Genomic DNA, 20,191 nt, shown 5'->3' with positions numbered 1-20,191 from the left:
CAGTACCATTCCCTCTAACGTCAAAACATGAATTGGTCATCATCATTATATTTTATTATGAATTGGTCATTGAATCGGGTTGTGGCCCTAAATCACGAAAATTCGTCGAATCTCTGGAGATGTAAATTGTTCCAATCCTAATCTATATATTGCACAATTAATGTGTGTTGAATAAAGCTAATTCCACCTGGTCCTTTGGAAGTGTTTTTGGTTTTCGGGCCTGTGCTCAGCAACTGTGTTAAATAAAACATACCCCCTGGTTCTTTGATTTAGTCCAAAAAAGGACGCGTGACGAAAATTGCTCAAGTAAGTTCCGTGACCATCACGCTCACTCACAGGTGGACAACTTAGCTGAGTACAACACGCAGCTAAATGACGGTGTCAAGGTCTGCGAGCCATGCGAGAGAGAGAGGGCTTCAGGATCGATTTAGTGGTACTTCCTTTTTTTGCAATTCCTCCTCCGTTAAAGGAGCACAGACTACAATGGTTTACCGTATTGCCAATCATTTGGGGTGCGTGGCCACAATCGCACTGTGGCTATTCCTTAAATACCTCATTCGAGTACGCGCTAGCTTTACACAATGGATGTCACGGCTCCGCTTGCCAGCGATTTGATACATTCTCGCACGTATCCATTGAGTAATTGATTATGCATTTTTGGGGTCTTTGTACGCACAACATTTTGTTACTCGGGTGCTGGCGATCACTGACGGACGAACTGTCCACGTGGAGTGTTCCCCCCCACCCACCCCCAGTACGATGTGCACGTGCGTATGCGGAGTTTATGAAACGCGGTGTAGTTACTGCTTGGTAACCATGCTGCTGTTGTGGTGGTGGCTACGGTTTTATCGCTAAGCACCGAGCGAGCAAACGGGAACTCCGGCGCGTAGCGAGACGGGGCCGAGACGGCTCGCTTCTTCCCTGCGAGCTTCTATTGTGCCAAGGTCCACAGTGGGGGGGGCGGGCAGGGGAGGGGGGTGGCAGGGGTTGGGTGATGGGCTCGGCGGGGGTCGCGTCTCCGTCAAGCCCGAGCTTGCCCCGGCGTGCGCCCGTGTTTGCGCAACGCCGCGAGGAGCGTGTCGCCTCCTCGCCCTTTGTGATCCCAGCGGAACACCGAACCGTGCCGTGCCGCGCGCGTGAGTGCGTTGGCGCGGGGAGCGGTAGCGCAGCGACCCCGGCGTTTCCCGAGTTCGATTCACGCTCATGGTCAACACCACGTGACGATTATCCGAACGGGTCCCGGGCCTCCCTTCGGTCGACTCAGCCTCAAACGAGTACCTGGTGCGGTGTGTAAACATCGCCACTGGGGAGACAAAGGCGGCCGGGCGTGGTGCTGGCCACCCACTCCCTCGTGTACCGTCCCTGCCTTCATAGTTGCTCGCGAACAGCACTTGCCCCAACAGTATGTCAAGGCTATAGTGGGGGGGTGGAATCTTTGTCTTTGTGTGTGTGTTGGCGCGGTCACCGAGTACGGGAACGAATTATTTGGCGATGCTGCTGGCTGCTGCTGCTGGGTGAGCAGTGGCGAGCACAAATGAAAACGAAACGACTCCCCACGTTCGCAATAAAGCTGCCCCCTAAAACAGGAACTAACGTGCAATAGTTGATATTTTGGGCAATGGCCCTTCCACCAGAGCGGAGGGAACGGCACGTATTGTTTCTTTACTTTTTTGGTTTCATCGGCCAGGGGTTTTTGACTTGTGGAGTTGCAGGGTTTTTGTTATTTGTGCCAATAAATCTGTGGTCTGTGGTTCCTCGCGCATCTGAGTGTTTCATGCTCTCTGGGAGAGGAGAATTAAACGAGTTTAAGTTATTATTATTATTATTACGATGTCACCTCGGGTTGGTTCTGTAACTTGCCTCCTGCCAGCGAACCATTAACGACACATCCCTTGGCTTCGCAGTGAACCTAGCCTGGTACAAGCGCTGTGGTGACGTCTTCGTCACTTAGTAGCGAATGCCATGTTTTGTTGTGTGTGTGTGTGTGCATGCTCTCCACATATAATATATATGTCAAGACGACTGGGAAGAAATCACAGGTTGTGTGTTTGCGTGCAGCGGTGGGCGCTGGAGTAAGCGCGCTGCGCTACGAACCCGGCGACTTCAGTTCGATCCCCGCTCACGGCGCAACAGCAACGACGATTATCTGAACCGGTTCCGGGCCTCCCCTAGGTCGACTCAGCCTCAAACAAGTACCTGGCGCGATGAGTAAACATCGCCACTCGGGAGACAAAGGCGGCCGGGCGTGGTGTTAGCCACCCACCGACTCGTGTGCCGTGCCAGCGTTCATAGGGTGCTGCTCGCTAACAGCACTTGCTCCAAAAGTGTGTCAATGATATACGGGGGGATCTTTGTCTTTGCCTCTTGACGCAATGGTTCGCGCACTGCACTGCGAACCTGACGACCTGGATGTTGATTCCCGTCTGCGGTTAACGTCAGTCGCGAGTGAACCGGTCCAGGGACTTCCCCATGGCCGACTCGGCCTTAAACGTGCGTCTGGCGCAAATGTGTAAAAATAAAAAGAAACCCCATCGCAACTGACGAAACAAACCTGTCCAGCCACGGTACTTCTCACTCCACCCGTTCGTGCGCGCCCTGTAGGCTTTAATAAGTACTCACGGCACTTACCTCAACAGTCTGTGTAGGCTATACGGGGGGAACTTTTGTCTTTGTCCTCACCACCACCACCACCACCCAACCAAACACCGCTGCCAACCACGTGAGTCTGACCTCAGCAATCTCCGGGCAAACCCGACGCACACCCACGGCTTCTCGCCAAACACAAACACGCGCTTTGGAAGGAGGGGGCTTTTAGTGCGTTACAAACATCGAATCCTCGGGTGGGGGGCGGGAGAGGGTGAGATTACGCTCGGTTGGGCAACAGCACGAACCAGTGTGTGTGCGTGTGTGGCAGCAGTCCGCAGAGATGGGACTAAGCAAATAAATAAACAGCATCGTGTGTGCGCGCGCGCGTGATTAGGCGGTGTAGCGGCCAGCGAGCTGCGTTACAAAACCCCGGTGACCCGATGTCGATTGCCGCTCACAGCCAACGCCAGTGACGATGATCTGAATCGGTTCCTGGGCCTCCTTCCCTAGGTCGACTCGGTCTCAAATGAGTACCTAGTGCGATGTGTAAAAAAAAAAACCCATTGCCGCTAGGGAGACAAAGGCGGCCGTGCGTGGAGCTGACCACCCACCCCATCGTGTGCCGTTCCGGCCTTCATAGGTGCTACTCGCTAACAGCGCTTGTCCCCAACAGTCTGTGAAGGCTACACGGGAGACTTTTTTCTTCTTCTTCTTCTTCTTCTTCTTCAAATCTTTGCTTATGGATAGAACTCTCCCCGTGAAGGACTTTCAGCTGTCCCGGCAATGTTTCCCCTTCATGCCTCCTTCGGAGTGATTGCTCTTGCCATTGACGTGCGCATCCACGTACAATTGTTTGTTCAGCGCACAGCATCGCGTTACATTGCGAGAGTTTCCCAGCGTCCCCAAACGTTGACACGTGACCTAGCGCAGGGGGATGGGGGGTGGGTCGACAACCTTTGAAAGAAGAAGAGACACACTTATGTATTTTTTTTCTTCTCTCTCTGACCAAAATTATTCGTATCGCACACGGAGCTGTTTGTGCGCCAAACACAGCAGCAGGTATGGAAACAAATTAGGAATAGGTTTGACAGCAGATGACAAACATTTCTGACTTAAATGAACAACATAGGTGATGGAATTTTAGTTCGTTGTACCACTTAGTTATTCTTCAACAATTTAGTTTGGCTGTTGTACATGTTGCTGTCACTAAGAGTTTAATTATGTTTTAAGATGTAAGTTTGTTTCATTAAGAAACAGCTGCCCGCAAAGGGGCAGCCCAAGAGCCGCATGCAGCTCCGACCCTTGGGGCTTAGCGCTTTGTTGCAGAGGTTAACGGTTCGACTCCAAGCGGCCGCCCCGGATATTACTACGGGTGTAATCATGAAAAAATAACGATACAGAACTACACAGTGGACGTTAAAGATGCCCTGACGTTGTTCCCAGGAGTAGGCCATTGTGTTCCGCGTCGTTAGTGTCCACATAGTTTTCTCAATTCGAAAAATGGCACCGCAAGTGACTCAACTGAAATATTTACACGCAGCAGCAGCAGTAGCAGCAGTAGCAGCAGTAGTAGTAGCAGCAGTAGCAGCACCAGTAGCAGCAGTAGCAGCAGTAGCAGTAGCAGCAACTAGCAGCAGCAGCAGTAGCAGCAGGAGCAGCAGTAGCAGCAGCAGCAGCAGTAGTAGCAGCAGTAGCAGCAGCAGTAGCAGCAGCAGCAGCAGGCAGAAAAATGTCACATGCCACTCTTGCAAGTGTGCCGTACCCTGGTTTCTCCCCATGTATCCAACTGCTTAAACAAAATAAACTTGTCGAGCATAGTGGTAATGTTACATTAGTACGTAAGCAGCTTTTGATACCATGTTTTATTGTTCAGCTGAGGAGCGATTCGATGAATTTGGAGTAAAAAAAATAAGAATCGACAACGTGTTGTCTAGTTTTTTCTCTCGTTATATTTTTCTCACTTACTTGTATCTCATTTGTACAGTTGTGTTTGGTCGATTAGCCTACATGTAAATGGACAAATCAATGGCTTATAATTTGTATAAATAATATATATAAGTACTTTAAGGATTCCTAAATGCCCTGTCATATATGAAGGTTTGATTAACCATACTTTCCCACTCTGGTCACTGTGGGTAGGTGAAGGTGGAGGGTCCAAGACCAGACGTCACTCGCCAGTACATGTTAATTGTGTCCAGGAATCGAACTCAGGCCACCAGGTTCACAGCACAGCGCACCAATATCGCCACGATCACTCCACACCATTCCAAACACACGTACAGTATATACAGAGCCGAACACAAAACACAAAATCGAACTCAGGCCACCAGGTTCACAGCACAGCGCACCAATATCGCCACGATCACTCCACACCATTCCAAACACACGTACAGTATATACAGAGCCGAACACAAAACACAAAATACAGACGCACCAGGTAAATCATTTACTGGCTTTCAGTAGTTACATTACAGGGACCTTGTTTAATTATGATTCGATGAGCAGCCAAGGACTTTTGTGACTTTATTATACGGCATTTGCGATTGCCAGAGCTTCCTAAAGTATTTTAAAATTTATTTTATAGTGTCAGTAGAGTAGCCAGAAACAGGATACATTTTCTTTAGCCTAGAAATCTACACGGCCGACAAATTACTGTTGTGTTGAGCACGAGACCAAAAGCCCTTCACAACGTTATAGACTGAATCCGTTTCAAATGTCAACATTATTTAGTTGAACCAGGCGAGAATTCAAGAGACCACGAGAGAGTCTAATTTGCAAGATTGATCTGAGCATTCATTTTCCCGTAGTGTGTGTGTGGGGGGGGGGGGGTAATCCCAATTGAGTAAATTGGCAAAACAAACTTTCGTTACGTTTCCGTCAAACTTGGTGACTGGGCGCGCGGTCGGTCGGTCGATCGATCGCTGGACGCGCGAGGCACCAATCGAGACAACAACGACAACTACGAGGACGACGACAAAATGTGAACCGACACGCGAGTTCCCCGTGGCCAACCAACTAACCCCACGCACAAAAGAAAATTCCGACGAGTAGACTCAACAAAGCTCTCCTCGGGGGTCAGAGGTCACTTTATCCGAGGTTGCGTTCCGGGATGCAGAGAGCGAGCACGCACGCACGCACGTGCATTGCGGCCCTAAGCATCGTACGGGAGAGCACGTGGGACTTTAGTTTTTATTTATTATTATTACTACCCAATGGTTCCGTTTCGGATTATCCGTCCGTGACATGCGCTGTGTTTTTTTTGTGCGCGCGTGTGTGTGCCCGAGGCGGATTGCACGACTTAAACAATTAAAATTTATTTTAAAAAATTAACGGAACGATAGGCCGAAGTCGCCGTCAAGTTTTTTGTTACGTATATATGTATTCATAGCACGCCGTTATTTACAGATTTCACAGCTGCAACCGTTAAGAAGGCTAAGAACAGCACGATTGCGATGCTTATTTTACAGCCAAGGCATGATGATAATAATTCTAATAATCGAGTGCGCTTCATACGTACGTGAAACGGCTCAATCTTGTGTCTCAAGATTATTTTTGAAGAGGGTCCTGCATTGAGATGTTTGGCCAATTCCGCTCATGAGCGATTTGGCACGTGGGGAAGAATCTGGAGTAACCGGAGTGAACCCACACCCACGTACGTGAGGATGTTATCTCCGAATAAATTAATAACTGTGGAATCTATATAAAACCCACAGGAAATTCGGGGATACAACTAAAAGCTTCGCACACACACACACATATATATATTCAAGAATACATTGCAGCAGAGCCCAAGCCGAAAACACACACCCGGTATTTGTAGGTTATGCGTCCCACCGTAAAACACTAACCCAGGCTAATTGTACCTGCTGAGCTTTGAACATACGATGACAGTCGGGCACATTCAGAGCAATTTGGCCGGCGGGCAGTTCGGCAAAAAAAAAAGTTACATTCATATTTAAGCTAAACAACTTTGACGTATTAACGTATGGCCCGTTGTCAATCCACAGGAGGAGGAGGGAGGCCTCATCGGGGGAAACGTCGGTCGCGCCGTGACGGTTGCCCGAAGCAGACATCACCACTCTGGCCATTGTGGTTGAGTGTCCAGGGAGGGTCTGGGGGGTCGGAGCGCCCACCCCCTCCCCGCCCACGTGCTCTGTGTGTCAGCTGCATCGAGCCGCTCGCGTCTCGCGGCCGTCTCTCCGTGGCATCAAGTGCCCCATTTCACTCGGGGTGGGGGGGGGGGGGAGGGACTGTGCCGCGCAATTATTCCCGCTAGTTAAATCTTGGTCACGCGGCACCACCCCACAAAAGGCTGCTTTTTTTTCTTCATCAACGGTGGGGTGTCATGGGATCTCTGGCGTTGAGCGGGCCTGCGTGTGAGCGCACATTCGAATAAAGGGCCCCCTTGATTATGTTTAATTCGCGCCACGAAGCATTGTCATGAGGGGTGTCTTGCTCGAGGCCAGAGGCTCTTAGGACGAGCTAACAAGTGCCACTGTTGATCATTGTGCACATGAAGAGCTTCCTTTCATCTGTATGGATGCGCACTCGCAGGACTGTTTTTTTTATTACGTGCCGGTCTTTCAAATGTGCTCACTGTAACAGCACTCGCCACAACAGTCGCTTAAGGTTATACGGGCGAAGCGGAGTCTCTGTATGACAACATTGGGGAGTGGTAGAGCAGTGGTCAGAGCAGTGCGCTACAAACCCATAAGCCACGGGATCACGTGAGTGATGTGTGATATCGGAACTGGTCCCAGGCTTGGGCAGGCCACGTCCTTTGAAGGGTTGACGGCCCACGGTTCAGGAATGACGGCGGACCGGCGGCCGACAAATTGAAACTCTTTCGAGAGAAAGTGACCGGCCGCGGAGATGGAGCGCCGAAATCATCTCGCGCGCGTGCCCAGGTGTACCCCTACGCAGCAGCAGCAACGCGAGTAGTGGCGCCGGCTTGGGGAGGTCTTTATCCAGCAGCGGATGGATCATGGCTAATGATGAGGATGTCCGAAAGATGTCTCCGTAGGCTTGTATTTTTTTGTTTGTTTTTTGGTTTGAAGCAGAGAGAAGAGCAACACCCAGGAAGCAGCTGTAGTGTCGAGGTCTCGATCGAGCAGCAACCGTCTTCAGCCCTTCTGGGGGCCCTCTCGCGTGACCTTATTGAACTAAGGTGGTGTGGGTGGGGCACACACACGCTAGAGGGGAGCACGACTTAATCAATGTGGAGAACAGGAGGTCGGCGAACCAAACATAACAAGACGAGACGTTCTTTTTTTTGTTCTAAGTCGGTAAAACAAACGAAAAAACCCCACCTCAATATTTCAGAAGCCGCACAATGCAACGGTGGGTGAATACGAGGCACGGCGTTGGGTCCTTGCTACACGACGTCGCGATGCAGTCCTTAAACAGGAGCACGCCGCTGCGGAGTGCGCAGGTTTGCCGACCCCCCCCTGCCCACCCGGTGTATTGGCACATGTAGAGGACCACAGAGCTTGGAGGGAATTTGACACCGGTTCACCGTCGCCTCTGACGTTCCGCTCGCCTGTGGTTCTTCTGCGCGTCCCCAAGTGGTTCCTCTCTCTCTCTCTCTTTGAGAGCAATTGAAAATACTCCCTGGCAGCGGTGCAGCGTTACAAATTTATTATATTTTTGTGTTTTTTATTTATAATAATAATGTGAAGCAAGCCTGACAAAGTTAACCGCTAACACAATGAGTAATGGTGTGATCTACTTTTGTCTATTGTGCATTTTGCTCTGGCTCTATCAACCTCTTGTGTATGTAAGAGACGAGGCTGCTGCTACGCTCATCGCTTAGCTGTGTTTATTGTTTGGATTTTGCCCAGCCCACTCCAGCCGCTGCAAACAGTTCGCGCGTCTCGCGAAGGTTTGCGGATTAAGAGGATAGAGCAGCAGGCCCGTGAGCAGTGTGCGCGAGAAGTCATCATAGTGTGCGGAGCAACTGTTTGAATGTACAGGGTGCTCCAAATGTCGTGTGACCCCCCCCCCCCCCGCCGGCCAAAATGAATTGACACCGAACATTGTTTTCCTCTGTGCATGCTAATTTACGTTTTGAAAACAACTTACTTTACAAAAAAAGAAATCGTATTACATTTTAGATAATGAAATGGGGGTCACAAGACATCCGGACAACCTTGTCCAAGGCGGGTTTGCCTTTGGCGGTGGGGTGGGTGGAGAGGGGCGACGGCGGGGGACGAGGGGGCACTGCCCCCCCCCCGCCATCCCCCTCCAGCCTCCTCCGACTCCAATGCTGTGGGGCTGAACTCCGCGCTCCGCACAGCGACCTCGGTGTTGTTTATTGGTCCGAGGCCCACGTTTGATTGAGAACCCCTTCGGGGGGGATCTGAGGCTCGCAATTTGCGCCGTGCTCGGGCCGCAGCTAATCCCAAGGTGCCCTCTCCGCCCCGTAGCTCCAGAGTGACAAAAATTGACGACTCGGCTACCTGGCAATTAGGGTCACGCCTCACCTGATGTCCCGGCTTCTCTCTTTTTTTCATGCCAGATCTTTTGTTTGGTGCCAGCCTCCCTTCATCTGGCTCGTGATTTCGAGCCTTCGCTCCCGTAGCCCAGAGACACGCCCACCCCCCCTTTTGCTCTTCCACCTCCTCCTGTGTCTGGACCCCCGTAATTATCATCTCTTTGCGACAAATGCTTCTTTAATTTGTGTGCTGCTCCACGTTTGTTCTTGCTTATGGTCTTGTGGGTGCCATTTCTAGGCGAGTGAGGGGGGGGGCATGCACAGTGCAGTGGTTGTATCGGATTGCTTCCGTGAGCACGTGTTGTTAAGCTGACCTTATAACGCTAAATTGTGCCCGCTGTAAACGGACCGCTAGACGTGTACGGCCCCTTATCTAAATTCACTACTGGATGAAGTGGTAGGGGGAGCTATCCACAGTGGCGTGGGCTCGTGGGGACTAGTTGACCATATTTCACCGCGCTCGATTAGTCCGGGGTTGGTGAAGGACAGGGAGTAGACGTGGGAGCGCAGAAGTACCGTACAACAATGGATTATTTTTCCGACACTACCCTATGCTGCCCTTAATGGGTACTGTGGTTAAATAAATAATATAAACTAACATCCACATACAAATTACAGTTATTTTAGTTTGGCAGCCCATGGGCTTTCCAGACTTAAGAGTGTTTTTTTTTTATTTCGTCAGCAGCAGCATTTGCTTAACGGGTCTGACTGTTTGTGAGACCCTGAAAGTCAAAACCTGGTCATCAGTCGTGATCTATACAATTCTAAATGGAAGCCTAACACAGCTGTGAACAATATACACGTATATGCACTAACACATATATTTATTTTTAGTAGGCAAGGCCCGCTTAGCTATATAGCTCTTTTTCAGAAGCAAACCTGGACCAAAATGATAGCTCAACGAAGTGGCTTATCATGGGGAAATGTAGAGCAGCTACATCCTCTAAACGCACGTTGATTCTAAATGTGAAGGGGAAAACCAGAGCACCCGGAGAAAAATCCACGCGACCATGGGGAGAGACACGCAAACTCCAAATATGCAGCAGGCGTTCAGGGTCGGGATCAAACCCACGACCTGCTCTATACCAGCCGAGGTAGTTAACAATTCACCACCGCTGCGCCCCAATACACAATATATACTACTGTGCATACACAGTTTTTTTTAGGTTTTAGCGGTTGCACTGTACGGCTCCCTGTTTTCGGGTTGAGCCACGCGTTGTTTGGCACGATGTCCGACGTTTACGCTGTGCGTGCTGGGAGCTTCTTCAGGAACTGAATTTTTGCTGAAGGAGCTCCCAAAGGGTGGGCATCGGAGAGCCATAATTCCCGGTGCTTGTATGACTTCAGTATAAGATCATATTATACACAGTATATATATTTTCCTTTCATATGACCACATGGTAAACTACTGGAGTCTGTGCTCCTTCAACGGAAGAAGAGGAACAGCAAAACCACTTCCAGGAGCTCTCTCCTGAAGCCCTCTCGTCGTGGCCAGCGGATCTCAACATTGGAATTCAGCTCCTGTACATATTTTCCATACAGAAGAATAGAATATGATCATAATATATGTATATGTGTGTGTGTAAACACGTACAAAAAAGTATATCAATTTGAGCTGGGGCTTAAGTTTGATTGTGTCTGTGATCGAGAATTTTGAGTCACATGTCATCTTCATTTAGCTCCTATGCAGTGTCTCACAGCCCTCAGCTGACTGAGCGAGAAAATACTGAACAACATTTTAACACGAGCATGATCGGATCCTCATAGTTTCATGCTCGTGAAATAATAAGAAGAATAAACTCACCACGGTCTCGGCAAATGATATATACCTGCATCTTCTTTTGGCATCCAGCACTCGGTTTCGTGTAGATATTTTTTTCTTCTCTCCTGAAGATTATTCAAATTTCCCCAAAAGTATAAAACAAAAATGTTGCCCTTAAACTCCGAAGACGAATTGCCCCGTTTATTTTGTGTCAGGAATGCGCAGCTGCGCGGCTAGTTCTGGCCAACGCATTCAGGTGGCACTTTGGGACTCCGTGGTTCTGTTGTGGTATAAAGACGGCCTTGTGCATGGACAAACGAATGCCGACACGCTATGCATGGAATATATTTTGAAGTGAGAGTTATGGAGTACAGTATATAATAATAATAATAACAATACGAATTTTCAGCTACTTGCCAATCCTTTGCTGGATAAAGGCCTTCCCGATTCCGTGTCGGTCATGGGGGTTATTTGACCATACTTCATCATACTGGTCAGTTCAGAGCAAGGACTGCTTCACTGACCGTTGACGTTAGGCATGGCCAGAAACTCAGGATGCGGTGGTTCAGTGCACTAACCACTGCCCCTCTTCTCTATTCTACTATTGCATATCTACAAACTGTATGCAAATATATAATGTCGTTAATGTTGGTGATTACGCAGAATGTCCATGATGTCTACGTCAAAGACACTGCGATAACTACCACTGCCACTCTGTCTCTCTCTCAGGGGTACATAATGCTCGTGTCAAATGTATGTGTGTACATGTATGTTGGGCTTCTTGTGCACCGTACGTATCCAACCATGCTCATCGAAGGTGTTGAGGGAAGGACAACAAACTAAACACAAATACACTGAGTTCAAGGTTTGAACCGTAGATCTGAGTGTGTGTGTGTCTCTCTCTGGGGAGCGGTAGTGTAGCGGTTAGCGTGCTGAGCTATGAACCTGGCGACCCGGGTTCGATTCCCGCTCACGGCCAACACCAGTGACGATTATCTGAACCGGTCCCGGGCCTCCCCTAGGTCGACTCAGCTTAAAATGAGTACCTGGTGCGGTGTGTAAACATTGCCACTAGGGAGACAAAGGCGGTCGGGCGTGGTGCTGGCCACCCACCCCCTCGTGTACCGTTCCAGCCTTCAAAGGTGCTCGCTAACAGCACTTGCCCCTACAGTCTGTTAAGGCTATATGGGGGATCTTTGTTTTGTTTTGTCTCTCTCTCCATCTTTCTAAGGGGTTCAGAGTGAGTTCGTCGGGAACATTATGCCAGCACACCTGAAGGTCTTTGTTGGAGCTTTCCACCAACAGGCCTTCATCCTGAAGAAAGGAGAGCGACGGTTGTGTTTCGCAGTGGCTTTAGAAGGAGAGTGACTCCAGAAGGAGAGTGACTTGAGAAGGAAAGTGACCCTTGAAGTATAGAGTGACTTGTGTTTCGCAGTGGCTTTCGAAGCCACTGCTCGTAACTTAAAATGTATTATTATGGTCGTGGGGCGAGTCAAAATGAAGGCATGGTTTGAGCCTAGCGTGAGCAGTAGTGCACAGGAAGACTTTTACAAGGTAAAATAAAAATCCGTATCATAATATACACTTTTAAAGAATGTAATATAGTACAAGGACCAAAATTAATAGCTGGATGAACGAGGAGATTAAAGCTTTGCCTGGAGATGGATTTTTGAAGGGGAGATCTTGATCTTAATATCTCCCACGTTTCCATTGTTTTTACTGCGCAGTATTTATATTGTGCAGCGTGTAATACAATTTTAAATAAATAAACTGTATTCTTGTTTTACAATGTATTGCCTCTTTTGTACAATGTGTTATATAACATAGACTTGGAGATTTTTTTTCTTTAATTGACTTGATTTTTTAAAATGAAATCCAAACGATGAAAAACAATATCCCACGTAAATTATGACTTTGGCAAACGTTAGTATTGCTAGGGTCATGATAAAATTATTAAATAAAACATAGATTACATATGTACTATTCTTAATAACGAACACCACACTGGCAAAACATAGCCTTATGTAAGTGAATTCTCTCTGGACGTACACTCCTTTTACATATGTTGGTATCATTATCTAAAACGTATGTGTGTCAGCATGTATCTCCTTCCAGCATGTGTCTACCATATATTTGTTTTATGTCCTAAACTGGCGAGCAGTTATGATCAGGCCACTGAACTTGTACCAGCAAGATAAAAGCATTTTTTTGGAAAGGGTTTTTTGTTTAAGTCTTTATCAGTACCAAATGGCCAATGATGGTGTGACTATAATGTTATTATATTTATTTTTTACCCAGGATATCCCCACTGAGTCTCAAGGCTCGTACTCTAAGAGGGTCCTGTCAAATATATGCAGTGGTGGGGGGGGGGCAATGTTACTGCCATGTGGAATTCCAGGAAGTTTTTAAGGATTGTGATGTTTTCGCCAATACCGATTGCTATGTAGGGTTATGTTTTTTTCGCAATCTACGGGAGGACACGAGAGAAAGTTGAGAAAGCTAGGGGAGAAAACGTACAAGCGCCATGCAGAAAGGTGACCTGATCGGGAATCGAACGCACATTTTTTTAGATCTGTGAGCGACCAAGTGTCACCACGACCCCACGCGGCTGCCCTGAATTGTATTTGTGCAAATGTGAAAGTGTATATTTAATTTTTTAAGTTAATTCAGAATGTAAGCGAGGCACTCAGTGGCGTAGTAAACTACATGTTCAGCTTCGTGGGGTTACGGCAATCGTTCAGGTGGGGAGCCCCCAATATTTGATTTGCGCAATTTGCGGAAACCAAACGGTACTGCTCTATATTCTTAGTTTTTTCGGTAAAGTCACGTTGAAGAGAAACAACAAAATAATAAAATATATATAAAACAATAAAAATTCTCACGACGTTTCGACCATAACTCGAACGGTCATCTTCAGGTGTGTTGGTTTGCATAAATTTATTTTTAAACGGCGCATTTATTTATTTATAAAAAACGTTGGCGTCACGCGCAGCGATTTGGCAGTTTACCCAGGACTAGTCCATCTATATTTTGAAAAGAGGAGGGGGGAGACGAAATTTTTTATAATGTATGCTGTCTGAAAGCCAATGTAAGCGTGAACAATCAATTACGAACTGAAATGGTTTATCAAATCTTTCCAATGATTGCTAAGATAGAATCCATCTTCTCGGTTGAAATTGTCTCTGTGCTTGTATATGTGGATAGCCTCATGAACGTACTGCTCTAATTACATGCAAAATAAAACATGGAACTTGAAGCGCGGAATTTTTTATTTTAAAAAATTAAAACCGCGTTTTTTGGCTCTTTTTACACTCCATAATAGAGGTTTTTTGGGTTAGATCGCGTAAATACACTGTTGTTGAAAACATTTTTCATGGTGCTTGTCAAGGGGAGGCACACAACTCATAGATTTGGCCAGCAGTGGCGGGGTGGGGGGGGAGTTAGGGGAGAAAGGCACCCCCTCACGCCCCCCACCCGAGTGATGCTACTGAAGGCACGCCAACTGGCCGGAGAGCCGGCCAACGACTTGGTGATCCCTGGCATCTCAGTGACCTGGCTCGCCGGGCAGCTGGAGATGACAAAATGCGATAGCAAGAAACGCGCAAAGGACGAGGAACGACGGAACGAATTCGCTTGGGCTTAACAAGGCAGCTCGTGCAAGCCGCAAATCAAAGTGCTGGTGCGTTGCCCTGAAATGCTGGCCATTACCACACCGTTCAGAGCTCAAAATAATTGTCAAGATGTCATTGCTCCGAGAACGGCATAAGCCTGCTAAACGCGCACAGCTTAAGCCAATCCCACCCATCACTGTCTGGGCTCGCCAGAAACCGGCACCCGAAGGAAATGATCGAATTCACTCCGAGCTTGTGCTTATTTTTTTTCTTTTAGTTTTTTTTGTTACATTGAAAAGTGAGAATATGCATCTATTGCAAACACCGCTGGATGTCTCTTTATATATATATAAAAAAAAGTTTTTTTTTCCCCGTTAGGGTTTTGGACAAGGGTCTTCATCACACCAGTCTCCCAGTGGGGGGGGGAACGTTTTCTTACGAACAAGTTGGCGAGAGAGTCCTTTAAGCGAGCCTCCACTCCGGCAGTGCGTTCAACGTCGCAGAGAAACGCACGCCCGCGAACACTCGCAAACGCACACACAGAGGGACACAAGCGTTAGGTACTGGGTACGCAGAAGCACAACGAGTTATAATAGACGATAACTAATTCACATTCTTTTTCGGGTCCAAAATTCCCTTGTTGATCTCGAGCAGGAATGCTCCAAGGATGGACATTGACTGTAAGTTTCATGGTGAGTGGTTTACGAGCTTTGTGAAAGGTAAAGGCGCAGCCCAGCAACTACATCCGTCACTGCTGGTGGAAGGGCCTCCACTTAGAGCAGTGCTCTTCACTGATTTTCAGAGGGGGTTGGGGGGGGGGTGCACTTTCCCCTATCAGACAGCATCAGTGTGAGAGCTGCCACACATTTGAAACCATTGGGGTTTAACAGCAGCATAAAGTGGGGTGTTTCCACATTTGGGTATTGCCGGGGGCCGCACTAAAGGCCACCAGGGACTGCCTGTAGCCCGAGGGCCTTGCAATGAAGAACGCTGGTTTAGAGGGAGTTGAATAGGTCGCTTCTGGGGGATAGTTGACCTTCTCTTGCACGCCGTTTCCCGCTTCAGGTTTATTTCGTTTTAACCAGTTGAAAACTCAGGACACCTGCGTGGAGTCTCATTTGCAAGAGTGACGACTGTCCAGACATAGGTAGGCGTGCCCACACTTTAACCCAACGACCTGCAGCTCGACAGAACGACCTGTTTATGCTGGAGCACGGATGGAGGCGGTGGGGTTTGTTTTTTTATTATTATTGTTATTATTAAACTTGCCCAAATTCTTTAAACCATCGCTCTGGAGAGACGGGAATCGAACCGGCGACACTGGATTGCAGGTCCAGTGAACGAAACCATTATAACTAAACTAAATTGTTTTCATTTTGCCACGTAAGACCCACTGAGCTATATTGCTTTTTTTTCAGAAGCGATCTGACCACAAATGAACGTTGATTCTAATTGTGGAAGGAAAAACCGGAGGACCCTGGAGAAAAATCCACGCAACCTCCAAATATACAGACGTCACAGTCGGAATCGATCCCATGCACTGGCGGAGCCAGTTGGGGGGGGGGGTGGCACGTGCCCCCCCCAATCGAAATCCCTAATTTCGATCGGATCATTGGGGTGTATTAGTAATATATCGGCATGTTGCGACCCCCACTGCCACTGTGTAGCATATTGTTACGTGCCAGGGACTCTATGAGATGATAGGACAATAGTCTGAGTCCAAATTTGGCAATAAGTAATGGCAAAACAGTTATAAGTGACTCACAGAATTATGCGCAGTTGCGTATACAGTACACGACTTCCCTGAAGGCATCAACACCTTCAGTGAGCGCGGTGCTGATCACACAACGCGGTTCGAATTCGACCCTCGATCGATGGCTGTTCCATCGCCGCACACGCGTCGAATCAAAAGCAAGGGACAAGTCCTTACTTACTAACAACTCCTTACTTACTAACAACTCCTTACTCACTAACAACTCCTTACTCACTTACAACTCCTCTATCATTTTTCATTGCTGGAGGGGTTGCCCCCCACCTCCCCCCCCCCCTATTTGAAAATCCTGCCTCCGCCATTGAACCCATGGACCTACTGCATACGAGGCGAGGTAGTTAACATCTCGCCAACCGTGGCGCCCCTGGGGCATGCATCAGGAGTCGTTTTTTGTAACTTCCCTGACGGCCACGTGACGCCCGCTCGGACGGCGAGAAACGAAGACGACTGAAGACGGACGTGGACGTTTCCTGCTCATATCAGCCAGCGTCCCATCATCTCCCCGTGGCTCGTAGCCTGCCTCCTCTGGCGCACGGGCCGCTATCGGTTCCCGAGGAATGCGAAGGCAGAGATTCTGTTGCAAGTTGAAGGCGTAGGCGAAGCAGGAAGGGGGGTAGGGGGCGGGGGGGGGGGGGTTATGGCAATATGACAGGAATTCGCCAAGGCACAGGGCAGCAGTTTGTTCTCCCTGACTCCGGATTGCCACGCGACAGCCTGCTCTGCCAATGCAACTGTGGCAAGGAACTTTCATTCCCGAGCACAGAATGCGAGGGAAACAACGTTGTTTCCCGGTGTCATTTAATGCGCCCGCGCTGCCAAGTCGCGCGTCGTGATACGTTGACAAGAAATACGATCAGGAAACACACACACACGCACACACACGCGCACACGCGCACACACACACACTCTCAAAAAAGACGGAGATTTCCCCGTACAGCTCCCGTTGGTTTGTCGGGACAAGTGCTGTTTTTTTGCGAGCACCGCTTAAGGACGGTGGCGTGAGCGGAAACCCACGCCTGGCCGCCCCTGTCTCCCCAGTGGCGATGTTCATGAGTCGACGAAGGGGCGAGCCCGCCTCTGGTTCGGATAGATGTCGCTGACGTTCGTCGCGAAGCGGGGATTGAACTCGGGGAGGGGGGGGGGCAGGTTTGTGGCGAGGTGCGCTTCTCGCTGTGCTTCCGCTTCCTCGTCACTGACACGCGCGCACACACACACCGGCTACACGCTGACACGCATTCACAAAGACGAAATAAACAAAGGTCCCCCGTATAGCCTTCACATATTGTTGGGGTAAGTGCTGTTAGCGAGTACCTATGAAGACCAGAATGGCACACGAAGGGGTGGGTGGCCAGCACCACGCCCAGTCGCCTTTGTCTCCCGAGGGGCAATGTTTTAACGCACCGCAAGCAGGTACTCATTTGAGGCTGAGTCGACCTAGGAGAGGCCCAGGACCGGTTCAGATAATCGTCACTGATGTTGGCCGTGAGCGGGAATCGAACTCGCTTCGCCAGGTTCGTAGCGCAGCACGCCGCTACACTACCACTCCACACTGTCACACATTGACACACACCAGCACACAGAATGACAAACACAAAGACAAATATCCCCCATGTAGCCTTAACAGGCTGTTGGGGCAAGTGTAATTATCACAGACACACACCAGCACATACACAGAGACATGTACACACACAGACAACGAGAATAACAAAGACCTCTCTCCGTAGTGTTGTTCGCAAGCACTGACACATACCAGTAACGCATTGCCACACAGATACACGCGGACAATGACAAAGAGCCCCCGTATCGCCTTTACTAGATTGTTGGGGCAAGTGCTGTTAGCGAGCACCTATGAAGCCCAGCACGGCACACCAGGGAGTGGGTGGCCAGCACCACGCCCGGGCACAAAGACACACACACACACGCGCACAGGTATTAGGTGACTTTGGAATTTTGCACGACATTTCTCGGCGCTGATCACGAGCTTTATGCTCGACATTAACGGTGGCCCCGGCTGAGCAAATCTGCCCGTGTTTGCTGGCAAACACGGGGGGCTGTCTGGGCAATGCGATCCCTTAATAGCAACCCTGCCCCAGGTGAGACATCTGGTTCCGCCGGGGAGGGCTTCTCTCTCCCTCCCCCCACCCCCCCCAGCGCGCCATCCCCAGACGGCATCCTCCACAGCCGGATGTGTTACTCAGCAGAACGATCATTTACACCCTCAAAAAAATTCCAAAACCGGGGGGGGGGGAAGATGTTAAGCAGCCTTTTGTCTCGCTGGATGGTGAAGTGTGTTGTTCTTTGTCTTCATCACCCCCCCCCGCTCCACCACCACTACCATCCCCGCCTCGAGGTCTCCTTGCGGTGGTCTGCCTCTCGCGCTCAGGTGTGCAGCTGGAGTCGAATTGCAAAATGCCTTCCTCCTTCTTTGGCCTCGGGAGGAACACTCGTCGGGACAAGAATGAGGCTTTTTTTTTGGGGGGGGGGGTGTTTTTTTTTTCTTTTTGCGGCAGGAATCGTGTTTTCTCTGCGCCGCGCTGTTGGGGTTACGGCTCTCCTCGTCTGGCTTACAGGGATGCAGCTTGCGTCTGGGAATCTGCGTGTGGTTGATTATACCCATGCATTGAGATCTGTTTAGATGATTTTTTCCTGCGACAAATGTCCACGCGATGAGCCGCTTTGTTGAGCTATTATTTGTGATCGCCAGGTCGCTTGTGAAAGATAAGTTAATACCTCATTGCGCTTTACCTGGTAAGATGAAAAAAAATCACACATTTCGTTTTATTTGTATATTTAATTCGATTTCTTCGCCTTTCCTATACTGTGCACCCTTATCACGTGTTTGTATTGTTTGTTGTTGCAACGTTCTGACCCGCCCCTAACTGGACATGTGATAAAGAGCTTTATAGCTCATCAGATTCCTCCTGCAGTATAAATAAATATTCTGATTCGGGTTTTGAAAGAAAAGAATGAATGAGCATTTTTCGATATGTTTTCTTGTCTTTCCCCCACAATGTTGTTTGTTTAACACGCGATTCTGATTTCACAGTCGATGTTATGATTCGTGATCGATTTATTTTCGGTGAGGCAACGGACGTTGTATGGTCTGGCACAAAACAAATACAGTACAACCAAAATTCAACCACATCATATTCTTGGTTCTTTCGGTAAAGTCACGTTGAAGGGAAACAATAAAATAATAAAATTTATATAAAACAATAAAATTCTCACGACGTTTCGACTGTAACACAAACAGTCATCATCAGGTGTGAAAAAACAACGGCAAGAAACATTTGAAAGAAGTGGCGTTTTGTATTTATTTATTTTTAAACGGTGTTTGCATTTATTGATTTTTAAGCGTTGGCACCATGGATAGCGATTTGATAGTTTGTTTAGAAGGACGAGTCCATCTATGTTCGGAAAATAGGAGGGGGGAGACGAAAATTTAATGTATGCTGTCTGAAAGCCACCGTAAGCGTGAACAATCAATTTAGACCCGAAATGGTTGATCAAATCCTTCCAATGATTGCTAAGCCAGAATCCATCTTCTCGGTTGAAATTGTCTCTGTGTTTGTATATGTGGATAGCCTCATGAACGTAACTCTCATGGTAGCCCGATGGCTTGCAAAGAGCCGCTGTCTTGGAGAAGTCAATGTCATGTGAACCCACTGAATTATAGCAGTGATCTGCCACGGCCGAGGTGTTGGTCCTTCCGTGTTTAAGGTCTGCTTTGTGTTCACGAATGTGGTCCGAAACATGTCGTTTGGTTTCTCCAATGTAACTACTGCCACAGAGGCAACTTAGTTTGTAGACACCAGGGTACTGTATGTGATTCCGGACATACAGTCCGGAATCACATATTGAGCCTCAGTGTATCGAAATTATATGCACGTGGTTAATTTAGGCTTTCAGAGTATCTAAACAGCAGAACCATTTTGTTCAGATAGAGACTGATAATGGGATATTATAAA

The 20,191-nt window shown here is 48.5% G+C and overlaps 1 long non-coding RNA gene across 2 annotated transcripts in view; it reads right to left on the bottom strand.

Annotated features, from left to right (window-relative positions):
• LOC116946940 (uncharacterized) overlaps positions 1 to 3,272 on the bottom strand; it is a 31,185-nt gene extending 27,913 nt beyond the window's left edge. For both annotated transcript variants that reach the window (XR_012945532.1, XR_004403621.2), the window contains exon 1: positions 2,629 to 3,272. This is a non-coding gene — a long non-coding RNA (uncharacterized LOC116946940). The remainder of the gene's footprint in view (positions 1 to 2,628) is intronic.
• Between the last annotated feature and the right edge of the window lie 16,919 nt (positions 3,273 to 20,191).

The sequence above is a fragment of the Petromyzon marinus genome, chromosome 28, assembly GCF_048934315.1.
Source record: "Petromyzon marinus isolate PM22_M1 ecotype Great Lakes invasive population chromosome 28, UKy_Petmar_22M1.pri1.0, whole genome shotgun sequence".
Lineage (NCBI taxonomy): Eukaryota > Metazoa > Chordata > Hyperoartia > Petromyzontiformes > Petromyzontidae > Petromyzon > Petromyzon marinus.
Note: the sequence above shows the minus strand (reverse complement) of the source record. Positions and strands in the feature narration are given on the sequence as shown.